Genomic DNA, 11,878 nt, shown 5'->3' with positions numbered 1-11,878 from the left:
TAGGCTTTTATGTTTGCAAGTACATGTTAACTGTGTTAACTTCTTTACGAACTGGTCATAAAAAAGCTATTAAAAAAAACAACTAAAAGTTATGTATGTAAAAGTTAGTTAAAGTTATTATTATTATATTTATTATGATTATTACGATTATGTTTATTGTTTTAGTTTGACTGACATGGACTTTTTTTTGATTGGGAGTTAGCTTCTTTAGCAACTGGTCATAGAAAAACCAAGCTATAAAATAAAATAAACTATACATACATTTATTCATATTATTGATTACATATATTATTTATATATATATACTTTTTGCGCTTCTACTTGTCATATTTATAATTTTGATGCTGCAAATTGGGAATCGTTCCATTTCTTATGTTATACTGTATTACTATTCATTAGCATTAGCGAGGTCATGGGATTTACCAATACAATTTAGCATTGAGCTAAACAGACTTGAAGGCAAAGCTTCCATATGGGGTTGTTTCCAATAATATTAATAATAATAATAATAATAATAAAATAAAAAATAATAATAATAAAATTAATAATAATAAAACCAATAACAATAAAATTAAAAAATAATAATAATAATAATAATTACAGTGAGAATTCTGACTTTGAAGACTTTAAAGTGAGAAATCATGACTTAAAAGTGAGAATTCTGATTTTAATCTCAGAATTCTGACTTTAAAGTGAGTATCTTGCCAACCTTTTTTATATACTTCAGCAGTCCTATTCCTCTTCCAGTAAGAAAAGAACACATTCCTGTATGTCCAAACGTTGATAAAATGCTCATGGTCTTAGCTCCAGAAGTGTGTGTGTGTGTGTGTGTGCGTGTTTCTTGTGATGGGCGCCCAAACCAGATGCAGCACGGTGAAGGTGTTCCCCCAGGAGCCACCTCCCCCCAGGTGCCTGCAGGTCCACTTGCAATCTATTTGCCGTAATTGGCGTCAGAGTGTACACCTCGGAGTGGTCTAATTCCCTCTTTTATTTCAGCCACCATGAGGGAGACCATCTGTCCTCCTGCTGACACCTCTCCCCCTTAGCCTGGGCCTGCGTGACAACACACACATCAACATAGATTAAAACACACACACACACACACACTAACAGTTTTGTCCGAAACACCAGAGCTTGAAGGCATCGCACCTTGAATCACGGCAGAGTCACATGACGATATGGAGTTTTTTCTTTTTTTTTTTTTATGAGGTGCGAGTGAGGATGACCACACTGCTCTCAAATGGAAGATTAAAGGACAACCGACACCGTTTTTTTGTTTCCTAACTGACATCAGAAAAATGTTTTATAGCATCTAAAATAGCCAAAACAAGCAGGCTGATATTTTGAGTCAAACACCAATAAAAATGACTTCAAGTGTGCCAAAACTGCCACAAAATGAGCTCAGAACTGGTCAGATTCAGAAAGTCCCGCCCCCTTGTTCGTGATGTCACACCAGGATACTCCTTTACAAACTGCCTTGCTCCAGAATCAAAACAGAATTCACATTCAGAGAAGATGCTTTCTTATTACTCATCCAGTTATGAATATTTTTCTTTTCTTTCTTTGTTTTCATTTTATTATATTATAAAAACGGTGTATTATTGGGTACATTATTAGTCCTTACATGTTTTGTATTATTCACCTAGTTTTGGATTATTTTAAAATGGAACTACTCCAGAATATTAATGGATGTAGAAGTGAGTTGTATGCTTTTTTTTCATTGACTGTATGGACCTGTGAAATTATCATAAATGTTCAATTGAAAATAAATAAATAAATACATACATACATAAATAAATAAAAATAAAAAATAAAAAATAAAAAATAAAAAATGAATGAATAAATATAAATAGATAAAAATAAAAATAAATAAATGCATAAAAATAAAAATAAATCGTACATATGTATAGTCGAAGGATATAAACCAAATGCCCAAACAGCTTTCCATACATGCACTCACCTGAAACCTCCATTCCCTCCCCACAAATAAACACATTAAATCAAATAGCATGAATATTTCATAGTTTAAAACAAAAAAAAAAAAGATATTTTCATACGGGCACTGCCTTCCTGCTCTCTTCTTTGTTTGTGTCTTTCGCGTCGGGAACGCTGCTGCTGATTTAAATACCATTCCATCTCATTAACATGCGCAGATAGAGCCGCGAGGGCCAATTACATTCATCTTGTCATGCGGCGGGGCTTCCGAGTCATTAATATTTGATGGCAAGACGCCCCCCCCCCCCCGCCTTCCCACCCCGGCCGGTGAAGCAACACACCAGTGCTCTTACATCATTCTGTAGCTCAGGACAGCGCAGCAGAACCCCCCCCCCCCCTCCCCGAATACACACTCCAGCAGGTCATGACAACATAAGCATGAAAAATGATTGCACAGAGAGGAGTAGTGGGGGTGTGTGGGGGCGCGGGGGGGTAAGGGGGTGCTTGCTGCAAATACACAGATGAGATCTGAAATGATTGTTTGATTATTAGCAGCTGACAGAAGCAGAGAAATAACAGTGAGGAAGGTAAAGAAGGTAAATAAAATGACTTTATTATACAGTACAGTTTATTTCTTTGATTATAATGCCATAGCACATTTATTGTACATAAAATAAGGTATATTTTGTGTAGTTTTAAGGCTTAGAAAATTATGTTTTGTGGGGACCTGGGAACGGATTATTCTCATTTTAATGGTTTCCTATGGGAAATTATTTTTGGGGATACACACTTTTCGCCTTACACACTGTTTGGGAAACAGTTAAGTTCGTAAGCCAGTGTATATGTAAAAAGTTTGAAAAGTTCCATTGCGCCTTATACATCGGAAATTCCGATAAATGACTTGCTGTTTTCTCTTGTGTAAATTGAACTCTGTTTCGAACGTGAAAAGTAAACGTGGCAAAATGTGGACGTAAATGTATAATAGGGCGTTCCACAGTACATGATGCAGGTGGTTGAAATGCCACGGCAGCAGTGTAACAAATGCTGTAGCATTTTCTTCCAGCCATATGCATTGCCTGCCGTATGACGGGAACTAATCCCCAGGGCAATCTTCAGCCAGAAATCGAGAGCATTCCTCCAACCATTTGTGTAATGAACGCAGCCAGTCTTCAGAACGGAGGAGGCCACAGCCATCGGCTGTCGCAAGCAGCCTGAGGAGACAAGCTCAACACCGAAGCGAATGGTCACAGTGGCCTTTTGCCGACGCGCCTCCTGACTGCCAGGCGACTCAAGGTGGAGAGCAATGGCCGCCTCCCGACAAATAGGCTGCGCTACCTACTATTCGGATGGAGCCATTTAACTTTGCGAGTGGGCAAAGAGTCACTTTGTGGGACAATTTCCCCACACAGCATGACACCCTCACTGCATTTCAAGACCAAAAATGACATTCAGTCATGATTTGAATCCATCCACGACCCATTCTTTAGCTGAAAAAGTCTACTTAACATAAAGTAAACATATCAAACTTGGAACATACAAATACTGCCAGACTACCTATCTGCCAATGGATGGCTGGACAGTAGCTAGATAAATGGCGAGACAGACAAACAGACAGATATTGGTTTTCTTTGACCCTCATATTTGATTGAAATGTATTATTTTGATATTTCCATGTTGGTGGTTTTAGCACAACACTGTATCAGACTCAGCTGAAAGCTAGCTAGCTAGATAACTGGCTCAATAGCTAACTAGCTTGATAGCGAACTAGCTCAACTAGCTCGATAGCTAACGGGCTCGATCGCTAACTAGCTCGCTAGTGATAGTGATAGCTAGCTATCTCTCTAAGATAGCTATCTAGATAGCTAACTATCTAGATAGCTATCTATATAGCTAGCTAGCTGTCTAAGATAGCCATCTATCTGTCTAAGATAGCCATCTAGATAGCTAGCTATCTGGATGGATGGACGGACGGACAGATAGATAGATAGATAGTAGCTCGCTATTTTAGCTAGGTAGAAAGATAGATAATCTTGATAAAACATACATTAGCTGGACGATTAAAAACATGAGCTAGAGAAATTAGATTAGCTAATAGATAGCTAGAACAGCGAACAGCTAGCGAGATCTATTTAGCTGGCTAAATATCCTTTCGGATGTATTAGATACCGTCATCACTTTGACGCTATTGCAGAGTTTTGAAATGATCATTTTGTTGGCGTTTTGCATAAAATGGCCAAAAGTGCAACATTTTCCTCTTCTGTGATACGAGGCCTAAAAAAATATGGGGTACAAATAACAAATACATAAATGTAATAAAGAGTAATGACTCTAAAATCTTCTGCGCATTACTCACGGGTCTTATCTGACGTGTCAAAGCAAAGCAATCGTCAGATGTCATTTCTCAAACAGCCCCTTTTAGGAAAGCGGAATGCGCGCAAACTCCCATTTTGCATATCACTAATCTCTCAGCTGACAAATGTTAGCTTTAATAAAACCACAAAGCGAAGATGGGAATCACGGAAAGGGGGGTGGGGTGGGGGGGTAGGCGTAGACAATTTACCAGGAAATGAAAACGTGGAATTGTCTGCGGGAAACATCGGAATCATCATAATCATTTGTCAAACCACGATCTATATCTTTACTCCAGCTCATGTTATAGAAGCGCCCTGATTATTTTCAAACTTTGAGATTTTTAGCTCTCTGTCAGCACTACGTCAGTCGTACAGGAATGGTCCATCGATGAAAACGTTTCTTCAGCCGTCATCTGCACTTCTTTGAAGGTGTGGGACGTTTCGCTTCTCATCCAAGAAGCTTCGTCAGCAAACTAAAGTCTTACTGGTAGCTTGACTTTAGTTTGCTGACGAAGCTTCTTGGATGGGAAGCGAAACGTCCCACACCTTCAAAGAAGTGCAGATGACGGCTGAAGAAACCTTTTCATCTCTGTCAGCACCTCCCCCCCCCAAAAAAAAAAATATATATATGTATATTAAAAATAAATTGCATAACCCACGGTTGCATTGAGTGCAATAAAAGAAGATTAAACACTGTCAACAAGAAAACATGATATGCTCATAGCATGGCGTCTTTATATCAGGAATTTTCACATTGAATTCAACAGGAACGTTTCAATGAAATTTCTTACTGCCCAGTTTTACTACCACTACCACTACTACTACTACGAATAATAATAATAATAATACATTACATTTGTAAGCACCTTTCAAAACTCTTATGGTCACTGTACAGTCCCTGGATCAGTTTTTCAGTGGGTGAGCAGAGGCAGCCACACGCGCCAGCATTCACTCAACCCGGAAGTAACTCAAATAGATAAAAAGCTCGCTAGCTACTAGATATCTGGCTATCTATTAGCTACTAGCTAGCTAATAGATAGGCAGCCAGCTAGTTAGCTACAAGATAGCTAATAGATAGCCAGCCAGCTAGCTTTCACTTTGCTGCTGTGTAATGTAAATTTGTCCACTGCGAGACTAATAATGGCAAATCCAATCCAATCCAATAGATAGCCAGCTAACCAGCTAGCCAGCTAATAGCTAGCTAGCTGGATAGATAGCCAACAGATCTAATCTGTAAGCATTTATTTCTTTATGGTTATAAAATACAACAAATAATAATAATTGAATATTTACTATTAAATAGAATTTTGAAAAATAATTTCATATTGAATATTTACATAGTCCTAAAACTCATTGGGTTCTTCTGTGGGTCCTGGAATTTGAGTGAAAATGACAAAAACCTGGCACTGGAGTGGACGCTTTATTGCAGTGAAGGAGTTATAATAATAACAATAATAATAATAATAATAATAATAATAATAATAATAATAATAATAATAAAAATTCCCAATCGAGTTGTTGTGAAACATTTCCCTCATCTCTCGTGACGGTTTTTTTTCTGTGAACTTGAGTCATATATGATGAAGCTATTGTTCTTGGTCATTTTCCAGCATATTTGGCAGAGAAATGCTGCGTCTGGCTTTTAATAGCTCCATCTGTAGCATAGCCGTTGGGAATACTTTGCTTCACGCAGATAACATGTGGTAGGGGGACACTTCACTTCAATCAACGAAAGAAGCAAAACACACTTTTTTGGGGGATGGGGGGATTAGATGTCCATAGCAGCAGATACTGCGTGATACCCTAGGCTGAAGCCGTCTGCCATGTTTACCGACCAGGGAAGGGAATTTTGCGTCGTTTGGCCAGCCATCTGGAATGCGTTCCTTCATACCTGTGGGTGATCCACTCAGATGCAACGAGCGCTTAAAGGACAACCGACGCCTCGGGACGAGTTGTGTCCATCATTTGGAAAACGGCTTCAAATGACTTCTACTGAGCGTACAAGACAAAGATTCCACGGCATATCGCTATATTTTACGCTTTAAGACTCGCGTTAAATATTCAGGAAGTCTTGTTTTTCGAATTGATGACAATGCCTGACGTGACTTCACGTCAGGAACGCCCCTGACCGCGAAAGCCACACAAAATGCATTTTGTTTGGTCTGAAAAACTTTGTGTTGATGGCGAAATTAGAAGGAAAACACATAACGCGATAGTGAATCGTGTGTTGCACCAAGACTACTATTTGATACTAGTTGACACAAATTCCCAGCGGACAAATCAGCCCATTTCCAACGAAGCTTGGGCGCCATCTTGTGCATTTTCTGGGACGCTACATTGGAGTCCTGACGGCTCGAATAGATCCGTACGGACTTCTTTAATCGATTGCAAACATGTATGCTTTCCTCTTCAGAACTATTTGAATCGTATTCATAACTGGATGAGTAACAAGAAAGCATCTTCTCCCAATCTGGAGCCATTGTTTTGATTCTCCAACAATGCAAGACGTCTTGACGTGACGTCACGAACTGGAGGCGGGTCTTTCTGAAAATCCCCAATTCGCAGCTCAATTTGTTGCAGTTTTAGCACACTTGAAGTCATTTTTATTGCGGTTTTGCATTTGACGATAAATATCAGCCTGCGTGTTTTGGTAATTTTAGATGCATAAAACGTATTTCTGATGTCAGTTCAGAAACAAAAAAAAAAATGGTGTGGGTTGTCCTTTAAGTAATGAGTTCAATACAAAAGGCGTAATTCACGCAGCATATAGAACACTAACCTGTGACTGGCTCATACTTGGAAAAATTAACCGTAAACTATGATGGCCCCGATACACTTCAATCCCATAAAAATCAACGTCAAGGATATTTTGAGAATGAATCCCGATTGGCTGCGAAGCAACTTTGGCAGGAAGGGCAGGCAGCCTTTTGCCCAAGGGCCGTAAATAGCCTCCGTCCGCCATGGCTTTATTTACAATCAGAAACTCTGAAGCGTCTGCATTAGCACAAGAGATTTATCACCGCCGGTGCTTGCATTTGAAAGGCGCAGTAAGTCGGGGGTCCTCGCGTATTAACGGATGCAGAAAGATGTGTGCCAACGTGGCCTTGGGAAGACTTCCTTTCAGATGGGATCTTGAGTGACGGCGCCGAGAGGTAAGGAGTGAAGAACGGCGGAGGTAATTGGGAATATAGGTCAGCCAGGATATACGCCGCCTTCGGGAGTTAATGGAGAGAACACTTTGCTTGCTATGAATCACCGTTAATGCGTCCTTAACTTGAGGTCAAACAGCTTGGCGTTTTCACACGTGATCAATGGACGTTGTTGTTTTCAATTTACGAACAGACGCTTAAGATGACATAGCCATGTGTTGTTTGTGGGCTAATTTATTCACACCAAAAAAACAGTGAAATAAATTGTGGAAAAGGCTATAATAATAATACAGTGATACCTCAGTTTACAAACCCCTTGGCTTACAAACGTTAAATTTATGAACATTTTAGCTTTTTTAGTATTCAATAGAAAACTTTGCTTAAAAACAACAGATTGACATCGGATGCTATCCTATCCTGTCGTGTAAATGTCACGTTGGCCATTTTGAATGGATTTCGACTTACGACCGTTTGACTTACGACCGTTTGACTTATGACCGTTTTGTCGGAACGGAATCCGGTCGTAACTCGGATGTTACCTGTGTATTTTGGGGCGGGGGGTTGTTTGGTCCACTGGTGTGGGCTGCAGATAATTATGATTTCCACAGGAAATCCCAGAATTCAACCACAATCTCCAACAAAATCACACTGACACACAAAAAAAAACCTACACACCCGCACATTTGACAATATTGAATGCCACTGCATCTCCCACGGGAGGGGGGAAAGGGTCATTTGTCCAGCTCCGAAATAAGACCCTGTCCATTTCTCTCAGCAGAATGATGAAAAAACACGAATCTACTGCTAAACTACTCATGAAAAGAACACTCAAGATGTGTATTATGATTTCATCAGTGGATCCTAGCGGGGTCCTCGCCAAAAAGGGGGGGGGGGGGGACCACGGCTTTTTCCATCACTCGGGCGCTTGTGGCTTGGGTTTCCTCTTCATTCATTCCACAGGAATTTCCTGCCACGGGAGAGGACGAGCTTTGACCGGCTTGGCGCACGCAAGGCCCGAGCGAGCGGGTATTTATCCAAGCACATAGTGGCCTTGATTCATGTGAAACAAGCACACCCTGTAAAGAGTCTCATTAGTAAAGTCCAACAATTCATCAGTCAAGTCGGCCGCTGGAGAGGCGCTCGAAATTGGCGTAAAAAGCAGCGTTTTCTCAAATTTGCCTGCTTGGAATTGACGGATTTATCGCCGAGCTAATGTAAATGTAAATGGACTCCTCACCACAAGTTGAAAGCTGGTCGTAGCAAATTGTGACCTCCAATATTTCTTACACCACAATTTGTCATCCGACAAATCACGGCAATGTATTAGCGGTGCTTTTTGTATTAAGGCCGCGAGCGCGGGACTTAGCCAGCTGGAACCGTCGCTTAGCACCACCACAATCAAGTCACAATTCGAGAAATCCTCAACACTCCACAATGATATGATAGAAATCAATTTAAATCTGATTGTTGCTAAAAGGACAACCGGCACCTCCGGACACGGTGTGTCCGTAATTTGTAAAATCACTTCAAATGACGTCTACTGAGCGCATTTTAAGAAGATTCCACCGCTTATAGCTCTATTTTACGTTTTAAGACTCGCGCTGAATATTCAGGAAGACTTGTTTTCGAGTTGGTGACAATCCCTGACGTGACGTCACGTCAGGAACGCCCCTGACCGAGAAAGCGACACACAATGCATTTTGGGTACTTTTTTTGGTTTGAAAACTTTGTGTTGATCCGTGTTGATGGCGAAATTAGAAGGAAAACACATAAATAACGAGAATGGTGAATCATTGTGTGTTGCACAAAGACTACTATTTGATACTAGTGGACACAAATTCCCAGCAGACAAATGAGACCATTTCCAACGGAGCTTGGGCGCCATCTTGTGCATTTTCTTGGACGCTGCATTGGAGTCGAATTGGCTCGAATTGATACGGGAGGACTTCTTTAATTGATTGCAAACATGTATGCTTTCCTCTTCAGAACTATTTGAATCATATGAATGACAAGAAAGCATCTTCTCCCAATCTGAAGCCATTCATTGTTTTGATTCTAGAGCAAGGCAAGACGTCTTGGCGTGACACCACGAACAAGGGGGCGGGACCTTCTGAAACAGGTCACTTCCGGGTTCATTTTTTTTGCAGATTTTGGACACTTGAAGTCATTTTGATTGGTGTTTTGCATGTGACTAAAAATATCATAGTGCGTGTTTTGGGTATTTTAGATGCTATAAAACGTTTTTCTGATGTCAGTTAGGAAACAAAAACGTGACGTCGGTTGTCTTTTAAGGTGGCAAAATAAGTCCATATATTGCAACATAACAAGATCTGGAGTCCATGCAAATGCCCTTGACCACAAGAAGCACAATTAAAGTTGTGTGCGACAAACCGGAGACGACGTGAAACCGGTTCAAGTTTGAAAGAAAGTTGATGTATTCAGCGCCACAGAGTGACATGACATGAAGTATTCATCTTGTGTAAATGGCAACAGGCAAGAATGACTTATGCTGATTGTCTCGAGGTCTCATAGCGGCCGGCCGACGCTTGCCCGTATAAAAACAAACTGCTTCGTGCGTGCGGTGAATTTGAATGTGAGCCAGCGCTGGCGCCTGCAGGAAATGAAGTGTCCTTTATTTAACAGCGCAAATTACAGGTGGCCCGCGGTGGGAAGACCTTTGCCACAAATACATTTACAGCCCAAATGATTCTCTCCGGAATTGCCGCCTGTTCAATTGCGCAGAGATGAAAAAAGAACTGAAGGATATTTGGAACGGCTTTCTGGATCCAGCTGCCATCGAGCAGATGTTAAGCTCGTTGTGAATGTGCCAAAAAAATCGTATCATCAACATTTGATTCAATTACTGTCAAATGTTGTCTTGAGCGCAAGGGTGGAAGAATCATACTCGTTTGAGTTCAAATAAAAAAGGAAAAGAACATTTCATTTGGTTTTATGAGACTAAGTTGATCTTTGTGGTGTGCACCGTAGATGTAGACATGTCAGAGTTTATTAACCAAACCAAGAACCAGTCCAAAGTCGGCTAGCCAAACCACACATGCTTTCTTTTGTGTGTATGTATGTATGTATGTATGTATGTATGTATGTATGTATGTATGTATGTATGTATGTATGTATGTATGTATGTTTAAACTGTTTACTGTACAGTTTATTTAGAAAGGTTGTACCTTTTAGTGTCGTTTTCATCATTTTATATTTCATATTATCGATTTCTATTACTGTTTAGCTGTAATGTATACAAAACTGTTTACTGTAAAGTTTATTTATCCAAAAAGGGGCTGCAGGTTGCATTTAAGGGAAAAAATAAAATAAAAATTCTCCCAGGTGTGTAATTTCTCTTTCAAGCCAGAATCAGAGAGTGCGTATTTCTGAGCTCATTTCCAATTTTACTGGAGCCACGAGACAACGTTTTAACTAACTACACAAGTCGTCTCGCCATCACAGGAAATATATCTTGAAAAAACTCCATTTGATAAATTAGGCCAACCCTTCAGGTCGATTAATATTACATTTTTTTTCATTTTCTTTCCTTTTTGAAGGTTTCCGCTTTCGTTTGAAGGATGAGTGTTAAAGTGAGATTTCATTTTACATGAGCATATTTCAACATCATTTTTTTTAACCCGCCTTCTCTGTGCCCTGCCACCAGAGGGCGCTGATGATACTACATATGCCTTGTCTGAGGTAGTTTTGTAATAAAAATAAAAATAAAAATAAAAATAAAAATAATTTTATTTATAAGCACGTTAAAAAACTCTCAAGGTCACTTTTTTCGTGAAGCATAACCAAATAGCAATATTGCATATCAACTGCAAAATGCAAAAATAATCATTTATAAATGCAAAATGTGTTTTAAAAAATATTTGTCACATTATTTTTGTATTTCAAACAATAAAAAGTTGAATATCCCCCCAAAAATATTTGTCCAATATTAGTCTGGATAAATATCGATGAATGCCATCACGACCCTGGTGCATTCAAACAAACAACCACATGGTGGTGCTATATAGAGCCCCTTCAATGCATTCAAAGTCCAATAAGAGGCTTCATTTGCGTTTATGAATTGATTTTTATGGCTCCAATCGTTAAAAGCTTGCTGCGGGAAACCTCTATAACCCTGATCATTCTTTGTAGATATTTTTTGTTTCCTTTTGCCACCAATCCACCAGCAGTGAACTGAACAAAGACAAATGAGGTCGGCTGGACTGCAATCATGTGCGTCTGTGTGTGACAAAACCACAACAACAGCAACATTTACGACCCCCTAAAAGTACAGGATACGCACCGAGCGTGGGGAGAGGGAATACTGAGACCGGGGCGGGGATGCTGGCGTGAACAATACAGCAGGGGGGGTTGCCAGGTTTTATGATTTGGGATCCTGCTCCCAACCCCGAGCGAGCGCCATGTCCCTCTTCCTTCCTGCTATGT

The 11,878-nt window shown here is 40.0% G+C and overlaps 1 long non-coding RNA gene across 1 annotated transcript in view; it reads right to left on the bottom strand.

Annotated features, from left to right (window-relative positions):
• Window positions 1-723: 723 nt before the first annotated feature.
• The window catches only part of LOC148894205 (uncharacterized), a 48,652-nt gene continuing 37,497 nt past the window's right edge, over window positions 724-11,878 (bottom strand). The window contains exon 3 of the long non-coding RNA XR_016115728.1: window positions 724-1,053. This is a non-coding gene — a long non-coding RNA (uncharacterized LOC148894205). The remainder of the gene's footprint in view (window positions 1,054-11,878) is intronic.

Source organism: Hippocampus bargibanti, linkage group LG08 (assembly GCF_051943395.1).
Source record: "Hippocampus bargibanti isolate YZ-2025 linkage group LG08, ASM5194339v1, whole genome shotgun sequence".
NCBI lineage: Eukaryota > Metazoa > Chordata > Actinopteri > Syngnathiformes > Syngnathidae > Hippocampus > Hippocampus bargibanti.
Note: the sequence above shows the minus strand (reverse complement) of the source record. Positions and strands in the feature narration are given on the sequence as shown.